The sequence below is a fragment of the Schistocerca piceifrons genome, chromosome 6, assembly GCF_021461385.2.
Source record: "Schistocerca piceifrons isolate TAMUIC-IGC-003096 chromosome 6, iqSchPice1.1, whole genome shotgun sequence".
Classification (NCBI taxonomy): Eukaryota; Metazoa; Arthropoda; class Insecta; order Orthoptera; family Acrididae; genus Schistocerca; species Schistocerca piceifrons.
The window spans coordinates 242,591,059-242,617,174 of NC_060143.1; positions in this window are offsets into that span (position 1 = coordinate 242,591,059).

Sequence of the window (26,116 nt, forward strand, 5' to 3'; positions counted from 1 at the left end):
CCAAGAAGGCTAATAAGAAACCCAGTTCATCTCCTTCTCCGCCAAGGCGTGTCTCATCTACAGCACCACCTGGCGGAAATGCCCTCGGCCGTCTTCTGTATCGCCGAGACGCACTGCTGGCGGCCGATCAACCGGCTGATCGCTGGTGGCAGGAGCTGCTCCTGAACAACCTATGGATCAGCATCTTCTGCCTTCGGCTGAATGCCATTCCATGCTGTCGGTCGCAAGCTCTGAGCAGTCGCTGAGTTGACGGCAACCTTGGTCACATTCCTCCATTTTCTGTTCACCCTATGTCCATTATCCACTGGAATATCCGCGGCATTCGAGCCAATCGGGATGAATTGTCGATCCTCTTACGATCCTGCTCGCCGATCATCTTCTGTCTTCAGGAAACAAAGCTGTGTCCCCATGACCGCTTTGTTCTTCCCCATTTTCAGTCCGTCCAATTTGATCTCCCCTCTGTTGAAGGCACTCCAGCCCATGGAGGACTCATGATTCTTCTCCATGAAACTCTCCATTATAACCCAATCCACTTCATCACTTCCTTCCAAGCTGTCGCCGTCCGTCTTTCCCTTTCTGGATATACCTTTTCTCTGTGTACTGTATAGATTCCATCGTCCACACCAATGGTACAAGCTGATCTCCTTCATCTTCTTGGTCAGCTTCCACCCCCCCCCCCCTCCCCTATTTGCTGGTTGGGGACTTCAATGCCAACCACCCGCTTTGGGGATCTCCACATCCTTGTCCACGTGGCTTACTATTGCTAGACGTCTTCCACCAAGCGGATCTAGTTTGCCTCAACACTGGGGTCCCTACATTTTTGTCTGCCTCCACGACAAATTTCTCTCATTTGGACCTTTCGGTCGGTACTGTTCCGCTAGCTCGGGGCTTCGAATGGTTCGCCCTTGATGATACACACTCGAGTGATCACTTTCCATGTGTCCTTAGACTGCATCCTCAAATGCCCTCTATGCGCCCGCGACGCTGGAAGTTTGCCCAAGCCAATTGGACACTTTTTTCGTCTCTAGCGACATTTGATGACCGTCACTTTCCTAGCGTCGACGATGAGGTCACACATATTACCGACGTTATTCTTACAGCTGCGGAACGTTCAATACCACGCACCTCCGAATTGCCCCGGCGCCCCCCCCCGTTCCTTGGTGGAACGAGGCATGCCGTGACGCGATACGTGAGTGGCGACGTGCTCTTCGCGTTTTCCGCCACCATCCTACTTTGGCCAACTGTATCCGCTATAAGCAGTTCCGTGCGCGATGCCGTCGCGTCATTCTTTATTAGCTCATTTAACACCTTCTCTCCCTCCTCGAAGTTTGGAGTCTGATTCGACGGTTATCAGGCGCGCCTAGTTTCTCCCCGGTCTCTGGGCTCACTGTCGCGCGTGATACGTTAGTGGACCCTGTCGCAATTTCTAACTCCTTGGGTAAACACTTTGCTGAGATTTCGAGCTCTTCGAATTACCCGCCAGCGTTTCTCCCGAAGAAACGTGCAGCGGAAGTGCAACCTCTTGCTTTCTTCTCTCAAAATCGCGGAAGCTATAATACTGTTTTCTCCATGCAGGAACTCCAACATGCACTCTATTCTTCTCGCTCCTCCGCCCCAGGACCGGATGGTATCCACATCCAAATGTTGCTGCATTTATCAATTCATAGTCTGCGTTACCTCCTTCGCATTTATAATCGAATTTGGACCGACAGTACTTTTCCCAGACGATGGCGGGAAGCTATCGTCGATCCTGTTCCGAAACCTGGAAAGGACAGACATCTCCCCTCTAGCTATCGCCCCATTTCTCTCACGAGGAGTGTATGTAAGGTTTCGAAGCGTATGGTGAATTGCCGTTTAGTTTGGTGGCTGGAGTCCCGCAGTCTTTTAACACCTGCCCAATGCGGTTTCCGAAAGTATCGTTCTGCAGTTGACCATCTTGTTTCTCTCTCCACTTATATCATGAACAATTTTCTCCGAAAACGCCAAACAGTAGCAATATTTTTTGATCTGGAGAGAGCATACGATACCTGTTGGAGGACAGGCATCCTCCGCACACTGTTCTCTTGGGGCTTTCGAGGTCGGCTGCCCCTTTTTCTTCGCGAATTTATGGCAGAGCGCACATTTAGAGTGCGGGTGAACACTACTCTCTCCCGTACTTTCTCCCAAGAAAACGGGGTACCCCAGGGCTCCGTGCTAAGTGTTGTACTGTTTGCTATTGCCATAAATCCAAATATGGATTGTCTCCTTCCTGATGTCTCGGGCTCCCTCTTTGTGGACGATTTTGCGATCTACTACAGCTCTCAACGGACCAGCCTTCTTGAACGACGTCTTCAAGGATGTCTCGATCGCCTCTACTCTTGGAGCACCGAAACCGGCTTTCGTTTTTCTCCCAGTAAGACCGTTTGTGTTAATTTTTGGTGGCTTAAAGAGTTTCTTCCACCCTCCTTACATCTAGGACCTGTCAACCTTCCGTTTTCGGACGTCGCTAAATTCTTGGGTCTTATGTTTGACAGAAAACTGTGCTGGTCCTCCCACGTTTCCTATCTTTCGGCTCGCTGTCTGCGATAGCTCAACACCCTCCGTGTCGTGAATGGTACCTCCTGGGGAGCGAACCGAGTGGTCCTTCTCCGCCTCTATCGCACCTTAGTGCGCTCGAAATTGGACTATGGAAGCATAGTTTACTCCTCTGCTCGGCCGTCTATTCTTCGTCGTCTCGACTCTATCCACCACCGTGGATTACGTTTAGTGTCTGGAGCTTTTTACACCAGCCCTGTGGAAAGCCTTTATGCTGAGATTGCTGATCCTCCGCTGTCCAATCGGCGAACATTCCTTCTGAGTCCTTATGCTAGCCATCTGTCTTCCATGCCTGCTAATCCAGCCCATGAAATTTTTTTCGACGCCTCCTTTGATGTAGGGTATGCGGGCCGCCCCTCCTCCCTACTACCACCGGGAGTCCGCTTCCGTCAACTGCTCCATTCTCTTTCCTTCCGCTTTCCTAAAACCTTCTTCACAACTTGGGGTACAGCACCGCCTTGGCTCCGTCCCCGGATCTGCCTGCTCCGTGACCGTTGTCAATTTCTCAAGGATGGTACCCCTTCACTTGTTTATCGTCGGGCATTTGCTGCTCTATGTGCACAAATGAAGGAAGCCACATTTATTTACACTGATGGCTCGAAAACATCGTTAGGTGTAGGGAGTGCCTATATTGTTGGCGACACCCCAAATCAATTTCGGCTTCCCGACCAGTGTTTGGTTTATACTGTGGAGCTTTACGCTGTTCTCCAGGCTGTCCACTACATCCGCCGCCATCAGCGGATACAATATGTTATCTGCTCAGATTCTCTCAGCTCTCTCCTCAGTCTCCAAGCTCTTTACCCTGTGCACCCTCTGGTCCACCGGATTCAGGACTGTCTGCGCTGGCTCCACCTGGGGGGCGTCTCGGTGGCGTTCCTCTGGCTCCCGGGACACGTTGGTATCTGTGGAAATGAGGCGGCCGATATTGCGGCCAAGGCTGCAGTCTCTCTTCTTCGGCCAACTATTCAATCGATTCCCTTCGCCGATCTACGGAGCGTTTTATGTCGTCGTGTTGTTCTTTTATGGCACGCACATTGGTCGACACTTCCCCATAATAAATTGCGCGACGTGAAAGCTCTTCCTTGTGCTTGGAGCTCTTCCTCCCGAGCGCGTCGTCGGGAGGAGGTAATTTTAACTAGATTCCGGATAGGGCACTGTCTTTTTAGCCATCGACATCTTATCAGCGGCGATCCTCCCCCACTCTGTCCCCACTGCTCTCAGCTGTGGACGGTAAGACACCTTTTAATTGATCGCCCCTGTTTTACTCCGTTACGCGCCCGTCTACAGCTGTCGCCTGATATATCGTCAATGTTAGCAGATGACACGCGCTCGGCCGATCGCGTTCTCGAGTTTATTAGTGCCAGTGAAATGACGCCAGTCATTTGAAGCTTTTTTTGGGGACAACCAACCCCTTTCTGTAGTGGATTTTTAAGCCTTCCTTCTGCTTTTAGTTTCTCCAATTTTTTGAGTTTCGTTCCCATTGCTGCTGGTTTCCATTTTCGGTTTTTACTGTTTCCTAAGTCACTGACCGGGCGCTAATAACCATAACAGTTTTGCGCCCTAAAACAAAAAAAAAAAAACAAAAGAAACAAAAAAACGATTAATGAATTGTTGCCTTCCAGATTTTAAGGCCAAACTATATCACACTTTTAGTTTCTTAAAAAGCTTGCCAGCGTTTTGACTGTTTGGAACAGTATCACATTTGTGTTATCTTTCATCACAAGTTTACAGCCGTCATTAACCATAGTCTTTGTCACCGAGAGCAGGGTTCATGTCCTAGTGTCCTGATTTCCCGGCATCACATTATGAATGAAAAGTAGATTAATGTAAAAGATGATAACTTTGACGGAAGGTACAGTTACACTTTTCTCTAGAATTTAAAGTTCATTTCACTTTAATCAATCATAGTCATTACGTAATTCCTGAACAACGGCAAACATTAATATATTTTGAATGTGGTTCCTATCATTAGTTTTAAGATCATTGATTGACAAATCATAACGAATTTTATCTTTACCTCAAATATACCAATTGTTTTCATGTATTTTTGATTAATTTGTAGATTCATATTCTGGTTGTCGTACTTGGGCGTTGTAATGGTATTTTGTTACTGTTTTGAAATCGTTCACATTTAAACAGATTCATTTTTAGAGTGAATCATAGTTGTTCGAAATGTTTCTTTAATCAAAATTAATAACATTAAGGGCTACAGTGACATAATGCTGTACCATTATTGTCACGTCACATAACGCACTAGTCAGGTAAGTTTTCATTTAGACCAATTTTTTTAAACATTTCTGTAATTTTGAATACGTACTTGAATTTGACTAAATATTTTTGTGATTGCTTGAATCAGCAAATTAGCTCCCATGTAAGCAATGACTGGCCTCGCCCCTTCTCGCATTGCTAAAAATTACGTAAACATAAATCCTCTTATAAGTAGCAGCTTTAGGAACGAATTGACTTTAGGACTAGCGACTGTGTTATCTCATTACATAATAAAATCTGTAGTTTTCCCATTAATGGCTCATTCAACTAATCGTCCAAAAATGATGTTTTTGTTTATAGTTAGACCTATTTGCACTTCGTCGTTATTAGAGCAATGTATCCATTCGACGTTTCTTATGAATTAACTTGATGCTTTTCCTCATGGTTAACGTCTGTTCTCTTCGGAATTGATGCCCTTCTTACAACGGAGGTATACATAATCAACGATCGATTGTAGAGTATACTGGATGGGCTAGGAAGCTTACGGTCTTCTCTTAGTAACAACGCGATGCCGAAGAAATCTGTAGCGGTCTAAAACAAATGTTGCATATCGCTTTCTTGGCAATACTGGACGGACGTAACGAAACTGATTTATTTCTGTGAGACACATAAGAAAACAAAAATATAAAAGATTCCATTGCAAAAACTCCACTTTCTTCTCACTTTCATCTTACATAATACATCGTTTATGAAACAATTTTCCCTCTTTTCTGCAGGAGACATTTGAATGTAGTTAGGTACACTTATTACAAAATTGACCAGATAAGCTTGTGGGGTATTATCCCATTCCTCCACAGCGTCCTCTATGATACCCTGTAAGGTCTCTGGGAGGGGGGGACAGGACGATTGAAAACCGCTCGTTTTTGCGTGGTCCATGCATTCTCACTGCAGTTAAGGTTAAGAGGATACGGACACCATTTCATGTTACAGATTCTAGGCACCACTAGCCAAGTGGTCACAAATTTGTGACGATCGGAGCGAGCATGGTCGACCATCAGCGTAAATCCCACTCCAACATGTTCACCAAATGGAGCAAAACCGCGTGCTTGGGTGTCGTTCCACATCAGTCGTCCTCCCATTCCTGCCGTGTACTGGCACAAGGACTGTCCTACGGCCATTTATGATCTCACGCCTGAACATTACTAATCTGTCTTAATAAAAGTGGCGGTCTGTGATAAAGTTATGGTGTCATCGTAGCCTCCACACACGAATCTCAGTATTTTCAGGGCGGAGACTGATAAGGGTGTCACCAGAGAAGAGTGTTGTGTCCCACTGCGTCTCATGCACAATCAACATTTTCGTATCCATGCGGCAAGAGACCCGCGCCAGACCCAAGGACAGGAGGAGCTTTGAGAGGTGTTCCGGTATGTAATCCCTGCTCGTGAAGCCGATTTCACTTCGTTTTTGTTGATAACTGCACTCCTGCAGCTGCTTGGAACTTCCGTAGTAGACGTGTAGCATTGTGTTAAGGGTTCCTGCTTTCTGGTCCTGCACACCTGCTGTTTCTCTTCCTTGGCTACTTAAGTGACAATCCTCAGCTGATCCTGTTGCCAGAAATTTGTTCCAGATTCTAAAGACATCACTTTGACTCACAGCGACATTCCTTACGACGTCCACCTGTTCCGTTCCCTGCTGCATTAGTGACTATAAGGAGCCTTTGGCGTATGCTATTGTTGTCCGAACCATCCTGAAGCAACACAAGTCTAGTATTGACACACAGTGCAAGTATTCCAATGCTTACTGACCGGACCGAGCGGGATAGCGCAGTGGTTAGCAAGATGGACTTGCATTCGGCAGGACCAGGGTTTCAAATTCGCGTCCGACCATCCTGATTTAGGTCTTCCCCGATTTCCCTACAACACTTCCCTTTGAAATGGCTCGGCCGTTTTCCTTCTCCATCCTCTCCGTCTCTAACGGCCTTTAAAACTTTTAGAAAGCTTTCTGTAATGCACAGTGATCGGTATATAATGCCGAAAGTAAAATAAAAACAGTCAAACAGTCTCTTTCACGTTTCCAGATTTTTTATTTGTTACCGAAAGGTTTCGGCCCTTTCCTCAGGCTTTCCCTGTCATTATGGCTGCTGGTGGCGACAGACGAAGCGAAATCCGTAAAAGTACGACTTTCGCTGCCACAAGGGCCGCTGACAACCTTGGACTGCAGGTTTGCTCAGTTGCAAAGAAGTCTTCGAAGGAAGCACTTGCGATCCGGTTTAGAATTCACGACGTCTACGAACATATGGTCCCAGTATACCAATATTGTTTATTTGTGAAAGATGCATGTGGGGCCTGAAGATTGTATAATGGAATGCCGAAATTGGTAGTCAAAATAAAATAAAATAACATCTCAATTGCACGGTTGTTGGCGAATTTCATTATTAGGTACTTACCAGCCGCTGCCCCATGCCCATAATGAATCAACAGCGTTGGAGTTATGTTGCCCTGTAAGGGAAGTAATGAGTCCGTTATAGAGTGACGATACCGGTCGAAGGTTGGCAGCAGTGGCAGGGCACGACCTGTGCTGCCACTGACGACGGCATCTCAGGAGGTCAACACACGTTGTCAAAAATTTTTCAGATCCTTGCCGCACAGATTAGCTACTGTATTGCGTTTCAGAGGTGGACCAACGGGCTGTTGATCAGGTGGTCGTAATGTTATGGATTATCAATGCATGTAATACCCACAGTTTCGTTTTCTGTTGCAGGTGCAACACATAAAACTGGTTTCTTATGTACATGTTTCAGCGGGTGTAGTTTTCTTCATCCCTATCTATTTCTGCCGGCCGGAGTGGACGAGCGGTTCTAGCCGCTACAGTCTGGAACCGTGCTACCGGTCCGGTCGCATGTTCGAATCCTGCCTCGGGCATGGATGTGTGTGAAGTCTTTAGGTTAGTTTGAGTAGTTCTAAGTTCTAGGGGACTTACGGCCTCAGATGTTAAGTCCCATAGTGCTCAGAGTCATTTGACACTATCTATTTCTGTTTTCTTTTTTCCTTCTCCCTCATCCGCCACTTTTACCCTATTACTTCTCGCTTTTCCCCTAGTCAGTTCGCCTCTTCTCTTAATTTGATTTCCGTCTCTATTATACTTCTCATAGAATTTGATCATGCCAATTGACAAATACGTAATACTTTGAAGAAATTACTTAGCACAATTAAAATAACACTGCTATTATAGTAATATCTGTATTCATTACTGTAACTATTGTTATTATTGTTCACTTTATTACGTCGTAGAGCTGTTATCCTACAAAGAATGCGATGTTAATTGTGATAGGATGTTTGGCTGAAGGTAAGACATTCCCTTACTCTCTAATATGGCCAGGTTCGATAAAGTAATAATAAAATAATTCCGTTTCTAACTCTGTTCCATCCTTTTAATAGTTCAAAGCTGCAACTGCGGGTACAATAATCAGTTTCCTATTAATCTGATGCACATTGTCTGTCATCATTATTTCACTAAAGCAGTACCTTTATTCCTTACTGTCCTATGCATGCTATAACAAATAAAGCAATTATTTCGACCATATATATATATATATATATATATATATATATATATATATATATATATATATATATAAGCATGTCTGCTGATTGAATCTTGACATTTCTGCTGTATCTGCCGAACAAATTTATATGCAGAGGTGATTCTAGAATGACTACTTTATACAGGATGTGCCCCTATGAGTCGCCAGACGCATTTTCTCTGGCGTTTCAGCTGGTATTTGCAGTTCCGTTGTTGTACTGAGTTTCTGGCGTCACCGCAAACAAATACTTCTCGTCATTTATTTGATGCGACGGAAGGGGTCGGTTTTACACGTCACAAACAAAGTGATTTTTAAAGCGAATTTTGCATACCCATTCGATAGAGTGCTTCCAGATTAGTCTACTGCGATATCTATGTTATCGATATTTAGTAACAGTGACTGAAAAACACCAAGAATGAACAAAGTCCAGCAGCTACAGCTGACTGCCACAGCCAAGCACGCAGCGCTACTGAGTCGCTCCTGGATTGCCGTTTATTCTTCGAGTCTTACTGCTTCTCTTAATACTATTGATTAAAAGAATTCGGATTAGACTAATTCTGGAACGCTCTGTCGAATAGGCACGTAAAATTCCAATTTTACAGGTAATTTTGCTTGCAATGGGAAACAAACTGACGTTTTATGTTGCCACTGTTTGTCGCATGAAGGACGCGAAGAGCAGTAATTGTTTGGGGTAACTCCAACTAAGCGTTGGAGAAACGAAATTGTAGTTAACTACCGAAATACTAGACGGAATGCACCTGACGACACTTAGGAGAGACACCAGGTAGCCGTAAAGGATAGACGCTATGGTCCTAAAAGCAGTAAACTCAATATTTCGTACTGTGCACAATTGCCAAGTATTATTAAGTTTGTACAGTCCGATGTATTGCGTTTAATGCTTTCACGGGCACTGCGCACTCTGAACTGGTGCAAGTGCTCGCAAACTTTAATCTAGAAGAAAAATCAGAGGCTAGTACTTCGAAAGACGCAGTTGTAGAGTTGGCCCTGGAGGTATTTACTCCACTGTTGTATCAAGCGCAAAATATATTCCCTGAATTCTAAATATATATCACCAAAGACGTTTTGGCAAGGTAGATACAAAAATATTCCTTCGGAATTAAAGCAACTAACCGCTGTGGCAAGAAACTCTTTATCACAAGCAGACGGTTCGGGTCCACGTACCAACCTTACAGCTGCACCTTCGGAAGCACTTCCCTCTGATTTTTCTTCTAGATTAAAGTTTTAGAGCACGTGCAGCGGTCCAGAGGTACGCATGAATTCAAGTTATCCCTGTGATTTGTTATCTCCAGTGAGTTACTTTTAAGTTATATTTATTGGAAGTTACCACTGGAAGATGTGTGGCACGGAAAAGAGGAACAAAGCCAAAAAGAACAACGTTCACATCTGTAACAAGATGTGAAAGTAGTGAAATATGGAATCATTCCTCGCAAAATGAGCTATTAAAATGTGGTGGCAGTTTTTTCTGCTGTGGAAGGTGTATGAGAAGATGACTGAGTTTCGACCCCGTGTGTGAGAGCATCAAAGATGGTCGTGACAGAGGCGACACTAGTCACTATGAATTGTACCCATCATCACTGCACATCAGGGAAGACAAGAGGTGCTAACGGGGTCTACTGCTGACAGCACTTACCAGTCGTTTCCACTTGTGTGTGGGAGCGTGTATGATTAACGGTGTGTGAGAGACATACGCGAGGCACGTGACTGTGCTGTATGTCTGCAGAGCCTTTTTATTCAGTGTTAGCGCTGCGAGACTCCTCTACGGGGAGGAAACGTGACACCGAGTCAAACGTCTGGGGAAGCTGTGTGTCAAGAAGGCTAATTTATTGAGTTCGTTTGCCTTCCTACTGCGCCGCCGTGATGAGCAAACGTCATCAACGAAATGAACTACAGAGAGGCAGAAAGGAAAGTTCAGCCATCTTTCGCAACAACAACACGGTGCTAAAAGGAACGAGTTAAACTTCGGTTACACGATACATCAGTCTAATCTAAAAGCCGTAAATTCAACTAAATGCCTAGGTATTACAATTACGAACAATTTAAATTGGAAGGAACACATAGAAAATATTTGTGGGGAAGGCCAACCAAAGACTGCGTTTCATTGGCAGGACACTTAGAAAATGTAACAGGCCTACTAAGGAGACACTACGCTTGTCCGTCCTCTTTTAGAATACCGTTGCCCGGTGTGGGATCCTTACCAGATAGGACTGACTGAGTACATCGAAAAAGTTCAGAGAAAGGCAGCACGTTTTGTATTATTGCGTAATATGGGAGAGAGTTTCACAGAAATGATACACGATTTGGGATGGACATCATTAAAAGAAAGACGTTTTTCGTTGCGACGGAATCTTCTCACGAAATTCCAATCACCAACTTTCTCCTCCAAATGCGAAAATATTATGTTGACACCGACTTACATAGGGAGGAAGGATCACAAAGATAAAATAAGGGAAATCAGAGCTCGTACGGAAAGATATAGGCGTTCATTCTTCCCGCGCGCTATACGAGATTGGAATAATACAGAATTGCGAAGGTGGTTCGATGAACCCTCTACCAGGCACTTAAATATGATTTTCAGAGTATCCATGTAGATGTAGATGTAGATGTGAGGACAGCAGATAACCAGAACGCACCATCGTCCATCAGACGGCTAGAGACACAGGCACATACAGACACGGGTGCAATTTGGCACTTGAGAAATGAATTAATACCGCATTTCACGATGCGATATTCCTTTCTGTAATGCAATAACTGGCGTCTAACAGGTGGTCCACAAGTTCTCAAATGAAACAGTGGGCGAAATATGGCGTGAATCCAGCCATATTCTCACGAAAGCGGAGTTATCGGCACCCAACATGGCCAAGACTGAGTGCAATGGCCTGCGAGCACTATGCAACGATGAAAGCATTGTTGTACTTCCTGGTGCCATGGACAATGCAACTATAATCACGGAATCGCAGACATAGCACAGAAATAATAAAGACGTATCTGAACTTCTCAAGCGCTCTTCGGCGGAAGTCAGTGTGGATAAGAATCTTCTCCCATAGGCACCTAGATCACCCGCTGCTCTTGCTTTATCGGAGATCCGCGAGGATGGGATGCTAGTACGCCTCATCGTATCCAGCATTGGTTCAAATGGCTCTCAGCACTATGGGACTTAACTGCTGTGGTCATCAGTCCCCTAGAACTTAGAACTACTTAAACCTAACTAATCTAAGGACATCACACACATCCATCCCCGAGGCAGGATTCGAACCTGCGACCTTAGCGGTCGCGCGGCTCCAGACTGTAGCGCCTAGAACCGCTCGGCCACACCGGCCGGCAATCCAGCATTGGTTCACCAAAGTACAAACGAGTGAAGTACCTGACCAACATCCCCACTCCACCTGAGGGAAGCAGCGAACATCATATTAAAAACTCAGCAGATTTTATCAGGCGAGTCAGCCGCCTTCGACTCAGTGAGGGTGAAATTACGGTCAGTTCTGAAGTGGTAGCGCTATTTACAAATCTACTCTTTGGATCTATGTAATATCGAAGTTCTTTGTAAGTGAAGTGGTCAAGCCATTTAGTCTAAGACTGTTGATATTTTGAAACATATCGGGAATACGACATATCGATATTTAAGTAAATATTTTCATGTGCCCTCGAGAAATCGGAAAAATTATCGATTCGTCGACGGAAAAATATCGACCAACCGGCCAAAAAAAAACCGAAGAAATGTCTGATGTCTGCTGCATATTGTAAATATACTTCGAGTTTTGGAGCTGTGTATGTAAGTAAAGGAAAACGATTCATGCTTATGCTTGGCGATAACCACGTTCCTAACAACTGTAACTGCATAAAGGTGGCACAATAAAAGGTGTTCGATGGGTCCATTGTTCGGTTTCATCACATATCGGATTTGTCCTGAACACTTCGTGTCGACTTCCCTGTTTTTCTCATTTCGGCAAACACCAGCGACCTAGCAGTCGTAGTGTCAAAACTGCGTGGATAAGTTAAATGTTGCAGTTTCTGTTGGTAGAGCCGACCGCCGATTACGTCAGCATTTCGCCTCACACGTCTCTGTCCATCTCGAAGACCGATCTCGTCATTTAGATTTTTGTTCAGCAGTTTCACTAACTGTTTTTGAAGAAGGCCGATTCGAAGAAATAACACACTAGTTGAGTTAAAAATTATTTTTTAACGCAACTGGTGTGCTACTTCTTCAAATCGGAAATCTTGTTATTTATTCTCACCGTCAACTCCGAATGTAATCGGACTAATTCTTTGTGCCATCTATACTAGCTTCACACAGTCAAAGACAGAATGGACGTGATGAAAGCTCAAAAAGTAGTGAGATTCTATTGCACAGTGAAAGTAAAATTATGTTGTACTACAATTTAAAAAGAACAGTTTCAAATATTTACCGAAAATTGTGAAAAAAAACAACATAAAATAAAAATATCGGCACTGGGTATCGCCCTGTCGCCATCAACATGTCGGTGTAAAAATGGCGTCGACGTATATCAAAATTTCTGGAGTAAATATCGATGTAACGATATTTTATCAACAGCCCAAAATTAGGCTCACTCTTACGTCTTCTTATTTTATGCACAACGGTCAGTATTACGATCACATGGACCGCGTTGCAATGGGTTGCCCTTTATCTCCAGATGTTGCAACTTCTTCATGGAGAATTCAAAGGATATTGCCTTAGATACGGTGTCATTAAAGCATAGTTGTTTCTTTCGATACGTTGACGACACGTTCGTCGTTGGTCCCTATGGACGTAAGTAACATGAAAAGTTCTTGGAACAATTCAAAGAAATAAACAGTAACGTCCAGTTCACCATGGAGGTTGAAAAAAGCAATGCGTTGCCCTTCCTAGGTGTCCTCGTCCGCTAGAAACGAAATGGGTTCCTTGGTCGTAGCGTCTGTAGAAAACCTGCCCACATCCATCTGTAATTGCACACTGTAAGCCATCACGCGGCACAGAAGCGCACGGTGTTACAAACATTGGTGCATCGTGCAAGAATGATATCAGACGCTGATAACCTGCTCCGCGAAGTGAACCACCTATGCGATGTCTTCAGGACAACGGCCACAGCCTTCATCACATGAATGCAGTAATTTACAGCAAGAACCGCAATAATCACAGACGATGACCGGAAAAGAAACTCACTTTCTTACCCTTCCGTCACTTCGTGGCGGGTAAGATAAGCCGACCGCTGAAAAGACCCAAGATCAAATCGATATCCAGGACTCCGACAAAAATCCGTCAATTATTGCCACCAGTTAATGACGCAGCAGGTCTCAGAACACCTGGGATCTATATGATGCCTAGTGAATGGGGCCAGTCTTCCGTCGGACGAACAGTATGCGCAGTGGAAGAACGCAGGAAGGAGCACGAGAAGCTTCGTCACCTTCGTTACCCTGAGAAATTCGCTTTAGCTGAGTATGCTTCAGAAAACGGTCATAGGATGAAATTATGACGAACCCTCTGTCGTGACTCGTACTAACGGCTTCTGAAAAACTGTAATTAAAGGAGTCATTGAAAGAAAAATCACCAATAACACCCTAAATAGAGACAGTGGCCTGCAGCTCATCACTGCGTGGGATAAAGCGATCTAGTGGTTGAAGGTGGCACATCGAACACCCAGTCATCGAATGCCCATATATGGTGATGCCACAAGTACCAGTGACGTCTCAGCCGGCAGCTAACGTGTGTAGAGGTTTGACAGCAGCCCACTGACAGTCACACCACCTGATAGTGGCCAAGGAGTGCTTGGCCGAAAGCTCGTGTAATTTTAATCACCTGACGTGGCTCGAAACCCGAGAACATTTTATTCTGTGGATGTATTGTGTGTGCGAGCGTATGCTTCCATGGCTGTTATAGTCACCTATGGAAACTTTTTCTTGTATGTCGCTGCACAGTCAAGTTACAATTTATTTTAGCCAGCTTTGCTTGTGACCTTCGTAAGGCGGGTGAATACCAGAAGCTTCTTAAAACGCAGTTAAGTTTCCCATAAACTTTTGGATGCGGTCGATGGTAGTACGTTTTCCTCTTGTGCTCGACGCCTCATTTGAATATTTCATTCCATGTCTATCTCTTATTTTATTCCTTTGAAGTGCGTGCGTATAACGGTAGCGGGAGGCGGATGGAGGGGACCTGCATCCGCGCATGTGTACTGGCGTGTCCAGTGATCTGATCCTCTCCCTTTCCTGTTCCATTTTTTTGCATTTTTAAAAATCTATGGAATTATGGAACTATGATTCACTGTGCGAGGTAAGAACGTTAGCTAGGTGCCTCAAAAACTTTGCATCCCCAAAATTCTCTCACATATGTAAAACAAGTTTTTTTCCTTTTTTTTACATTTAGTCGAACCTGTTTCGGTATCTAGAGGTGGGCGTCATTTTTATTATTTAAACTTTGACTGGTTATCGATTTCAGGTTCAAAACTTGTAGCGTGTACATCATATTTTCCAATGATTGCTCACCTGAAACTGATTGAATTTTAAAGCTAGAATTCTACAGGATGAAACGCTTTCGTATGTTTTAGTTTGATAGCATGTAATCTACAAAGGAGAGAGAGTTTTTCTTCTTTCGTGAAAGAGAAATTGATGGTGTATGCTTTACCTGGGAGTAACCGTAATGGATGTTCTGTCCTCACATTTTCCATAGTCCGGTGCATCAATGATATGTTTCTTTCTTGGTTGCAATCATAAACACTGGTTATCACATTTTCTTAAAATTACAACCCGTAAAGAAACAGACTACCGCAGCACAATACGACGGAAACCTAAGTACAGAACATTCACTGATGTTACCCTTGAGAAATATGTGCAGAACACAGACATCAAAGAATTTACAATCACAAACAAATTAAATACTATTACCAAATACACAGAATAGTACATCAACAAGCACAGGATATTGATACAAACAAATAACTGAAGAAAAGGATGTAACAAAATTGGATTCGGTAATCAGTCACAATCAAGAACTGAAAAGTAACTTACGTTTGCTTGCTCGTTCACAGCAGCTGTTCAGGACTGAGCCTGTCTAGGACCAGTCCAGTTTTGTTACACAGATTTGTCATTTATTTATTTCAGTGTGCTATGAATGTGAATAAACTATTGTTTATGAAACTTCCTTACAGATACGAACTGTGTCCCGGACCGGTACTCGACTATGAAATTTTTGCCTTACGCGGGCAAGTATTCTAGCGATCCATCTGTTCAAGCACGACTCACCACCCGCCCACATCCGAACTGCCAGGAAATTTCAGTTACCACACACTCTGCTGCAGGGTCAAAAATTGTTCTGCAAATTATCGTATATATTTAGTAATAGTAAGAAAATTATCTGAAGACTGGAACTTATTTGCTATTTATGTTTCTCTCAGTGTGCACAAGAACATCTTCGTCAGTTACCCTGGAAGTATGAGCTACTACCCCTAAATATAGTTTGTGAAATACGTGGCAAAGTGTTTTTTCTCAAATAAGGCTGCGAGAAGGTTCCTATGACACATGTTGTCAGTATGAAAATGTGCGATACCAGGTGAGAAAGAAGTGAAACAACCGTGAACACGAGAAACCAACAAAGAAAACACGTCGTAGTTGAACAACAGCAGGAATATCATTACATGTTGTTTAGGCATAGACGGAACACAATGAAAAGTGGTTTTATCGTGGTACGAAAAAAGGCGAATGTATCTTAGATAGCGTTAGGGTGTAAAAGGATGGAACGAGCTTTTCGAGTTATCTGGCAGATTCAAAGACATTTAAATCAAATATCACCATAAATTCGCACTTTTTTACTTACAGTATTAGTACTTATGCCATGTAATACAACGCATTGTGTTAAGTGAAGTAACATGATACACGATGTCATGTCGTATTAAATCACACATGGCGTTATGTCTTCCAACATAGCGTTTGTCATGTCGTGCCATATGACATAACGTGTCATTGAAGTTCCTAGATGCATTCATCCTCACTCTCGCATACATCTATTGTAGATGCATACGACTCCCTAGAGGCACATAAATTTGTGTATGTTATTGTTCTTACACCCCTCACCAAACCTGTAATAGGCCGCGCTGGGGAAATGCGGTTAACTTGCCAAGACGGTTTTGCTTTAAATGTGTTTGAAGCTGCCGTATAAGTTGAAAAGCTAGTTCTCCTCTCGTACATCCCTAACTCTGCCCAGGACAATTTTCCATTTTTTTGTGGTTCAGTAGAAGCATTTTTCATTCTGGTTCCCAACTTTTACTCGACCATGATTTTGACATTAGGCTATCATAGCTTGGCCACCGATGTAGAATTTTGTTGACTCGGGTGACGACTGATGACGCATAGATTTTAGTATTGTCTTTCGAGCCCTGTTGCTTATATCGTGGCAACGGATAAAGGTTAAACAAAACAATAGGACGACCATTAATTACGTGTATTTGGCTATCTTCTAACAAGATTTGAACTGACTCGTACAAGTCTGAAACAAACAAATACGGCGCGTAATAAAGATAACAAAAAACGTGTTTAGTAGATAAAATCCAAATGAAGCTCCATTTTTGAAAGCGGGTTTTCAATTTTACTGTTAGAATTAATTTTTTTATTCATTTTAAACCGTTTCCGCGGATTCAGTTCACATAATAACGAAGCTTATGTGCTATATTTAGCTCGACTTGCGCCAGAGGGTTCCGCTGAATAGGTGGACGTCACGCAGGAGGCAGATTCACGGGTACCAGTGGCTCTGTGCCGTGGAACAGGCGGTTTTCTAGGTTAGAGGGTCTCAGTCTTAAATAGTGTAGGTCGAACACAGGAAGAACGTAGATCCAGGAACCATCTGTGTAACAGTTGCAGATAGTCGGAGCTGTTTTGGGAAGTACCAGAGCTCCAAGCGCTACTAGAATGCTCATATCGTTATAGGCACTGAAACTCGCAAGAACCGCAGATAAACTGAGCCGAAACTTTTGCGAAGAACCTAAACACAGTTGGCAGTGGCGTGTTTGGTGCTGTTAGAAGTAGCTTATCTCGTCGCGACATTGAAATAGATAGTTAGTATGGGCAAGGTCATTCTTGGGAACCGAAATCAAATAATAAGTGGAGCAATTTGCCAACTTCCCTATTCAGATGATACAATTGGTGAATGATTCAAAGAAGCCTTGAGTGTAATTTCAAACACGTACCCGACCCATGCAAGTACAGTTAATGGTGACTGTAACTGACCCTCGATATGTTGCCGAAAATACATTTTTAAATCCGGTGGTACGCATAAAACATTATCCGAAATTATGCTAAACGCGTTCTCTGAAAACTATATCGAGTGCTCAGTTGATGACCCCACGTGTATAGTAAACAGTTGCTAAAACACACTTGAGCTCTTGGGAACAAATAATCCTGAGTTAATAAAGAGCATCAAAACGGATACAGGAATTAGTGAACAAAGGGTTCCTCCAAAAATAAACCAAAAATACACTTATTCAAAAAAAAAAAAAAAAAGCAGATATAAATTTACTTGAGTCCTTCCTGAGAGACAATCTCCACTCCTTCCAAATTAATGATATAAATGTAGACCAGATGTGGCTTGAATTCAAAGAAATAGTATCGACAACAAATAAATTAACAAACAACGGAGCTAATATCTCACGGTGTACAAAACGGGGGTCAGAACATTGTTGCAGAAGCAACGAAGAAAGCATGACAAATTTAAACAAACGCAAAATCCCCAAGATTGGCGGTCTTTTACAGAAGCTCGAAATTTAACGCAGACTCGAATTCTAGATGTATATAATAGTTTCCATAACGAAGCTTTGTCTCGAAACCTGGCAGAAAATACGAAGAGATTATAGTCGTATGTAAAGTACGCTAGCGGCAAAGCATAATCAATGCCCTCGCTGCGTGATAGCAAAGGAAATATCATCGGCGACTGTGCAGAGTTAGTAAACACAGCATCCAAAATTCCTTCACCAAAAATGAAGAATCAAGAACAGCTACCAACATGAGTGACTTAGACGTAGATATTCTCGGAGTGGTGAAGCTACTTAAATCACTTAACAAGTGCAAGTCTTTTGATCCAGACTGTATACCAGTTAGGTTAATTTCAGAGTATGTTGATGAAACAGCGTCATACTGAACAAACATATACAACCGTTCGCTTGACGAAAGATCCGTAAAAAAAGGCTGCAAGTTGCTCAGGTGACACCAATATTCAAGAAAGGTAGTGGGAGTAATCCGCTAAATTACAGGCCCGTATCATCAGCATCGATGTGCAGCATGATTTTGGAACATATATTGTGTTGTAACATTAAGAATTATCCCGAAAAGAACGATATATTGACACACAATCAATACGGATTTATGAAACATCGTTCTTGTGAAACACAACTAGCTCTTTAATCACACGAAATGCTGAGTGCTATCCACAAGGGATTCCGGACTGATTCCATATTTCTAAATTTCCGGAAGGCTGTTGACACCGTACCTCACAAGCGGCTTGTAATCAAAATCCTTGTTTCTTGAAAATCGTCTCAATTATGCGACTGGTTTCGTGACTTTTCTGTCAGAGAGGTCATAGTTCATAGTAAGTGACGGAAAGTAATCGAATAAAGCGGTAGTGATTTCTGGCGTTCCCCAAGGTAGTGTTATAGGGCCTCTGCTGTTCCTTATGTATATAAATGATTTAGCAGACACTCTGAGCAGCAGTCTTAGGTGTTTGTAGATGATGCTGTCATTTATCGTCTAGTAAAGTCGTGAGAAAATCAAAATAAATTGCAAAAGTATTTTGAAGAAATCCATATTGTGTGGCTCTGAGCACTATGGGACTTACCATCTATGGTCATCAGTCCCCTAGAACTTAGAACTACTTAAACCTAACTAACCTAAGGACATCGCACAACACCCAGTCATCACGAGGCAGAGAAATTCCCATATTGTGTGAAAATGGGCAATAGACATTAAATAATGAAAAGTGTGAGTTCAGCCAAAGGAAATTTAATAACTTCGGACACACGATAAATCAATAGAATCTACACGCCGTGAATTCCACTAAATACCGAGGAATTACAATTACGAAGAGTTTAAATTGGAGAATACACATAGAAAATGTTGTGGAGAAAGCGGACCAAAAACTGCGATTTACTGGCAGTATACACAGCAAATGACACAGATCTAGTAAACAGACTGCCGACACCACGCGTGTCGGTCGTCTTCTGGAGTACTTGGTTCAAATGGCTCTGAGCGCTATGGGACTTAACATCGGAGGTCATCAGTCCCCTGGAACTTTGAACTACTTAAACCTAACTAACCTAAGGACATCACACACATTCATGCCCGAGGCAGGATTCGAACCTGCGACCGTATCGGTCGCGCGGTTCCAGACTGTAGCGCTTAGAACCGTTCGGCCACACCGACCGGCTCTGGAGTACTGCTGAGCGGTGTGGAATCCTTACCAGATTAGACTAGCGGAGTACATCGAGAAAGGTCAAAGAACAGCAGCACATTTTGTATTACTGCGAAATAGGAAAGAGAGTGTCACTGACATGATACAGGATTTGTTGGAACATCATTTAAAAGATGGCGTTTTTCGTTGCCGCGGAATCTTTACACGACATTTGAATCATTAACTTTTTCCTCCGAATGCAAAACTGTTTTGTTGACACCGACCTACATAGGGAGAAATGATCATCATAATGAAATTAGGGAAATCAGAGCTCACACCCAAAGACATAGGTGTTCGTTTTCTCCGCGCGCAATTCGAGACTGGAATAATAGGGAATTATTATGAAGGTGGTTCGATGAACCCTCCGTCAGGCACTTAATTGTGACTTGCAGAGTATCCAAGCAGATACAGACCTGCAGATGTAGACTTCAAACCACGTATCACGACAAGATTATTAAATACAAAAATACCGTTTTGTCTTTATGTATTTACCTACCTTCGTACAAGTTTGAATCGCTTCGTGCAAGTTTAAAGTATAGCATTAGTGCACTCCTAAAACCTCCCAGAAAAGCGTCTGTTTTTGAACGTAATTTCCAAACGAAGCAAGAATTTTTCAAACGGTTAAATCTTACAACAAGTTCCGATACAGCGGTGGACAGCACTCTCGCACCAGTACGGTGTTATTTTAGGTTGACTAATCTGCACGTAAAATCCGAACGAGGGTGACTGTATTTTGACGTAAAAGCCGAACGCTGCACATGGAACTGGTGCCATTAGCTGAGCAGTAATTTCAGCCTAATTAGAATCTTTCGCAGAAAGAATTAATCGATTCGCACAATTTCTCGGTCGTCATTCAGACCTTGCTTAATATAATGTAACATACTTCCAGTAAGGCAGATGCTCTCAGAGTATGCTGATAAAATAGCTCCATATTTAGCAATTATATACAGCCACTCGCTGACAGAAAGATACGTACCTAAAGACTGGAAAATTGCTCAAGTCACACCAATACCCAAAAAGGGAAGTAGGAGTAATCCGCTGAATTACAGGCCTATATCACTAACGTCGATTTGCAGAAGGGTTTTAGAACATATACTGTATTCGAACATTATGAAGTACCTCGAAGAAAACGATTTATTGACATATAGTCAGCACGGGTTCAGAAAACATCGTTCCCGTGAAACACAACTAGCTCTTTATACTCATGAGGTAATAAGTGCTATCGACAGGGGATGTCAAATTGATTTCATCTTTTTAGATTTCCAGAAGGCTTTCGACACCGTTCCTCACAAGCGTCTTTTAATCAAACTGCGTGCCTACGGAGTATCGCCTCAGTTTTGCGATTGGATTTGTGATTTCCTGTCAGAAAAGTCACAGTTCGTAGTAACAGACGGAAAGTCATCGAATAAATCAGAAGTAATGTCCGGTGTTCCGCTAGGAAGTGTTATAGGCCCTTTTTTGTTCTTGATCTATATTAAAGACATAGGAGACAATGTGAGTAGCCGTCTTAGATTGTTTGCAGATGATTCTGTCATTTACCGTCTTGTAAAGTCATCAGATGATCGAAAACGACTTGCAAAATGATTTAGATAAGATGTCTGTGGCAATTGAACCTGAATATAGAAAAGTGCGAAGTTACTCACTTTACTACTAAAATAAATCAGCTAAATTTCGATTACGCGATAAGTCACACAAATCTGAGGGCTGTAAATTCAATTAAATACTTAGGGATTACAATTACAAGTAACCTAAATTGGAACGACCACATAGATAATATTGTGGGTAGAGCAAACCAAGGACTGCGATTCATTGGCAGAACTGTTAGAAGGTGCAACAGGTCTACCAAAGAGACTGCTTACACTACGTTAGCGCGCCCTATTCTGGAGTACTGCTGTGCGGTGTGGGATCCGCATCAGGTGGGACTGACGGATGACATCGAAAAAGTACAAAGAAGGGCAGCTCGTTTTGTATTATCACGAAATATGGGAGATAGTGTCACATAGATGATACGTGAATTGGAGTGACAATCATTAAAACAAAGGCGTTTTTCGTTTCGACGTGATCTTCTCATGAAATTTCAATCACCAGTTTTCTCCTCCGATTGCGAAAACATTCTGCTGGCACCCACCTACATAGGGAGAAATGATCATCACGATAAAATATGAGAAATCAGGGCTCGCACGGAAAAATTTAAGTGCTCGTTTTTCCCGCGTGCAATTCGAGAGTGGAACGATAGGGACACAGCGTGAAGGTGGTTCATTGAACCCTCTTCCAGGCACTTTATTGTGAATAGCAGAGTAATCACGTAAATTTAGATGTAGAATGTCTATGTAAATGATCGCTGGTCCGGTCTAAAGCAAGATCTTTTACCCCATTTTCCTAGCTTAAATATGAGCCGAGGACCGAGACCCGTCCCTCACCCCCCATCACCAGCCAAACCCACTATAACATTCTGTGCACTTCCATACAAATTTCTTGGCAGTACGTGCAATTAATGTAGTTTCAGAAATAAAATGAGTGCCCTTGAAGATAACACATACGTTTGGTGAAATAATACGAAAAATGAAATAAATAATGTCTAGTACAAGTCGGCCTTTTAAAACCTCAGATTTAATACGCCGCGGACGGCGACAGGAACTTCCAGCCGCAGCGGTATGAGTAGTTATTTTTCCTTTTTCTGCCGGGTGCTCAGCACGGTCCGCTTCTCCCGGTGACGAGTCGCGTTGCGGCGGCAGCTCCAGGGCGACACAGCCGGTGGCGGCGGCGCGCATTAAACTTGCAGGCCGTCCGGTTGTCGCGCGGCCGGCGCGCGGCCCGGGCTGAATTATTCGCAGCCGCGGGCGAGGCCAGCCCTAGGGCTGGAGGCTGCGAGCCGCTGCTGGCTGGTTACCTCCGCACACGGTTTCAGATTTCGCCTGAATTCGTGTTGCGATTTCTCATTTCCCTCTCATCTTTAAAGAGCAAACCTTCCACTCTACACATTATCTAAGACATCAAACACCGGCGGAATGTGCCTAACTAAGGTCATTTACATGTGGAAGATCGAGAAGAAAATATTACCTATTTCCGTACAGTTTATTCACGTTTAATAAGAGAGAACAGTTTGCAGATGCAATAAGGTGTGAAGTGGGACAGTGGTGTCTCCAATCGTTTTTTGTCACCCGGACATTATACCTTTGGACCGCCGGGTTCATCGTCGGGCGAATATTCACGTTTGTAATTTAGCTAGCCAAGTACCTGGCGTTGCCCGATGTGAGATAATTGCAGCCTTCTAACAGCCTATCTCCTCCTTCCCCCTCTCTCTGTCCCTCCGCCAGCCGCTGTGGCCGAGCGGTTCTAGGCGCTTCAGTCCGGAACCGCGCTGCTGGTACGATCGCAGGTTCGAATCCTGCCTCGGGCATGGCTATGATGTCCTTAGGTTAGTTAGGTTCAAGCAGTTCTAAGTTTAGGGGACTGGACTGATGACCTCAGATGTTCCATATTTCTTAGGGCCATTTTTTGTCCCTCTCCTCCTTCTCCCCCCACTCCATCCCATTTCCCACTACCCAGCCCTTCCTGCCCCTCTGTCCACATATTCCTTTTCCCTCTGTTCATCTCATCCTGCTCCAGTTCTCTTTGCCTATCTCCCTTTCTGTATCCGTCTCCTTCCCTCCCCTCTCTCTATACATATTCTCTTTCGTCGGTCCCTAGTCTTAAACATTTCTTAATCTGACTTAAACTAGCTTACACTAAGGACAACACAGTCACACACACACACACACACACACACACACACACACACACACACACACACACATGCCAAGGGAGGACTCGAACCTCTGACAGGGGAAGCCACGTGAACCGTGGCAAGAACCCCAGACCGCAACGCTACCCCGCGCGGCATTTTTTCCTTACAGAAAAGTATTTTGGCAGACGAAGAAAAAGACAGATTGATAAAAAAAAGGATCAAAACTTACTGGTTTTTTCCAGTACTTGTTCTGTGAAACCTTTCTCCCTGCCAAATTCCATGATTGTAGGTCAACGGGAAGTACGGTATGGGTTTTGATGAGTGAGTTTGTAAGTATCAAAATAGGTGACATAAACGGCCGTATAATTAGATTGCAATGAGTTAGAAGCTTAAATCATTTACACCAGTTCTCAATTTATCTGCTCCTTTCCCTTGTGTCCATCTCCTCCTACCTGTCTAAATTCATCTGCTGCTTCCTCTCTTTCTATCTCCTCCTTTCCGTTCTGTCCATCTCCTTTTCCCTCCTGTAAGTCCATCTCCTCCTTCCTACTGTCTTGTTCAAAATGGCTCTGAGCACTATGGGACTTAACAACTGAGGTCATCAGTCCCCTAAAACTTAGAACTACTTAAACGTAACTACCCTAAGGACATCACACACATCCATACCCGAGGCAGGATTCGAACCTGCGACCGTAACGGTCGAGCGGTTCCAGACTGTAGCGCCTAGAACCGCTCGGCCACTCCGGCCGGCGCCACTCTCTTGTTCATTGGCGCCTGACCTCTCTCTCTGATCTCCTCTACCTCCCTCTCTCTCTATCCCCTCCTCTCCCCCACTCCCTACTGTCTATCTCCCCCAATCCCTTTCTGTCAATTTCTCTCTCCCCCTCTCTCTCTCCATCCCCTCCTCACAGCTATTGGTGTCTGTCTCTTCCTTTCACCCCCTGTCAGCCTATTTCCTCCTGCCTTCTCTCTCCACATTATCTCCCTCACCCAAAGAGGAGATGGCTGGTCCTTAAGTCCACAGTATTTCTTTCCATATTGTAAGTAGCACGTTTAGCGAACTTGGTTGAAATCGAACCAAGACCATTTTACTAATCACTGTGCCTGCATTCACACGGGTCGCGTACTTATTACGTATTTCACACGTATGTACACATAGTTCACCTAGCGAATTTCCCCCTGCAGTTTCGGTTTCACGCAGCTCAATGTTTGTGACGTCATACCTCCTGAACTGAGTATCGTACTATGGTATAATTTAGCAGGTGCATTTAGTGATATATGTGAATACTGTCAGCAAAATGTTAGAGACTACAGTTCATTATAAGGAAGTATTAAATTAAAGCATCAGGTTTTATAAAAAAAATACTTTGTCTTCAGGCCAGAAGTGGCCCATCGGTACCATCCAACCGCCGCGTCATCCTCAGCTGACGATGCGGATAGGATGGGCGAGTGGTCACCACACCGCTCTCCCGCTCGTTACGACGGTTTTTATGGCCGGAGCCGCTACTATAAGGAAGAGTAGCTCCTCAATTTGCACCACGAGGCCGAGTGCAAAAATGGCAACAGCGCATGGCGGCCCGGATGGTCACCCGCTCAAGTGCAGGCCACGCCCAACAGCGCTGAACTTCAGTGATTTCATGGGAACCGGTGTATCCACTGCGACAAGGCCGTTGCCCTATCATACTATATACGGCAGTTATATTGCTTGAACAGCGAAAATGTCGTAAGGGATAAACGTTTTTTCCTTTCATCATGTTGTGCGGGTGGTCAGCAAGAAAGTTTCATAAATGTTTGAAACTATGTTTGAACTTTGTTGCAATTAACGAAGTGCTCTCATTCTCAAATAATGCATGAATAAAGTCTACATATTCGCGTGTAGTGGGCAACACTCCCCTTTCACCAGCATGTTTGTGTTACCCTTCTGCAGAATTTATAACAGAGATGGATTGTAATAAGCTGAATTATTGGTATCGTCTTCAAAACACGACTTTCATTTATGCAGGAGAATATAGTCTCGAAAGCAGGATCTAAACAGGAATTCGTTTCACAGTAATAGTTATTAGTAGCGAGGTAAAAATACAGTTGCCAGTCCAAATCAGACATGTAATTTTAAAGTAAGTGAAAATAATTTAGAACTTAAGAGATTCATTAGATAAAATACGCCCATCTAACATTTATCTCACGTGCAGACACATTCGCAAAATATGCCATTATCGTCAACTTTTCTGCAGTGAGGTAATACTCGCAATAACGTTCGCTAACTTAAATGTGTGGTTTTGAAAAATTATCTCTTACGATGTTTGTTCAAGCAATGGGCAGCCGAATTGTAGAAAATGAGGTCCCTCTCAGGTTAGTAACACACGGCTCCTTTACACACTAGTCAACTTTTGTATCAGTTACTCACTTGAGAACGTCTACAAAACATAATGGCATACGATCGTAGTCGTTTTCGTCAACAAGCAGTTTTTCGGTTCAAATTATGCAATCTAAGTGGCGAACTCTGTGTTTAACTTTGCATGTGATTTTACTCATGTTTTTAGTACCTCGGTAATCGTTATTACACTACTGGCCATTAAAATTGCTA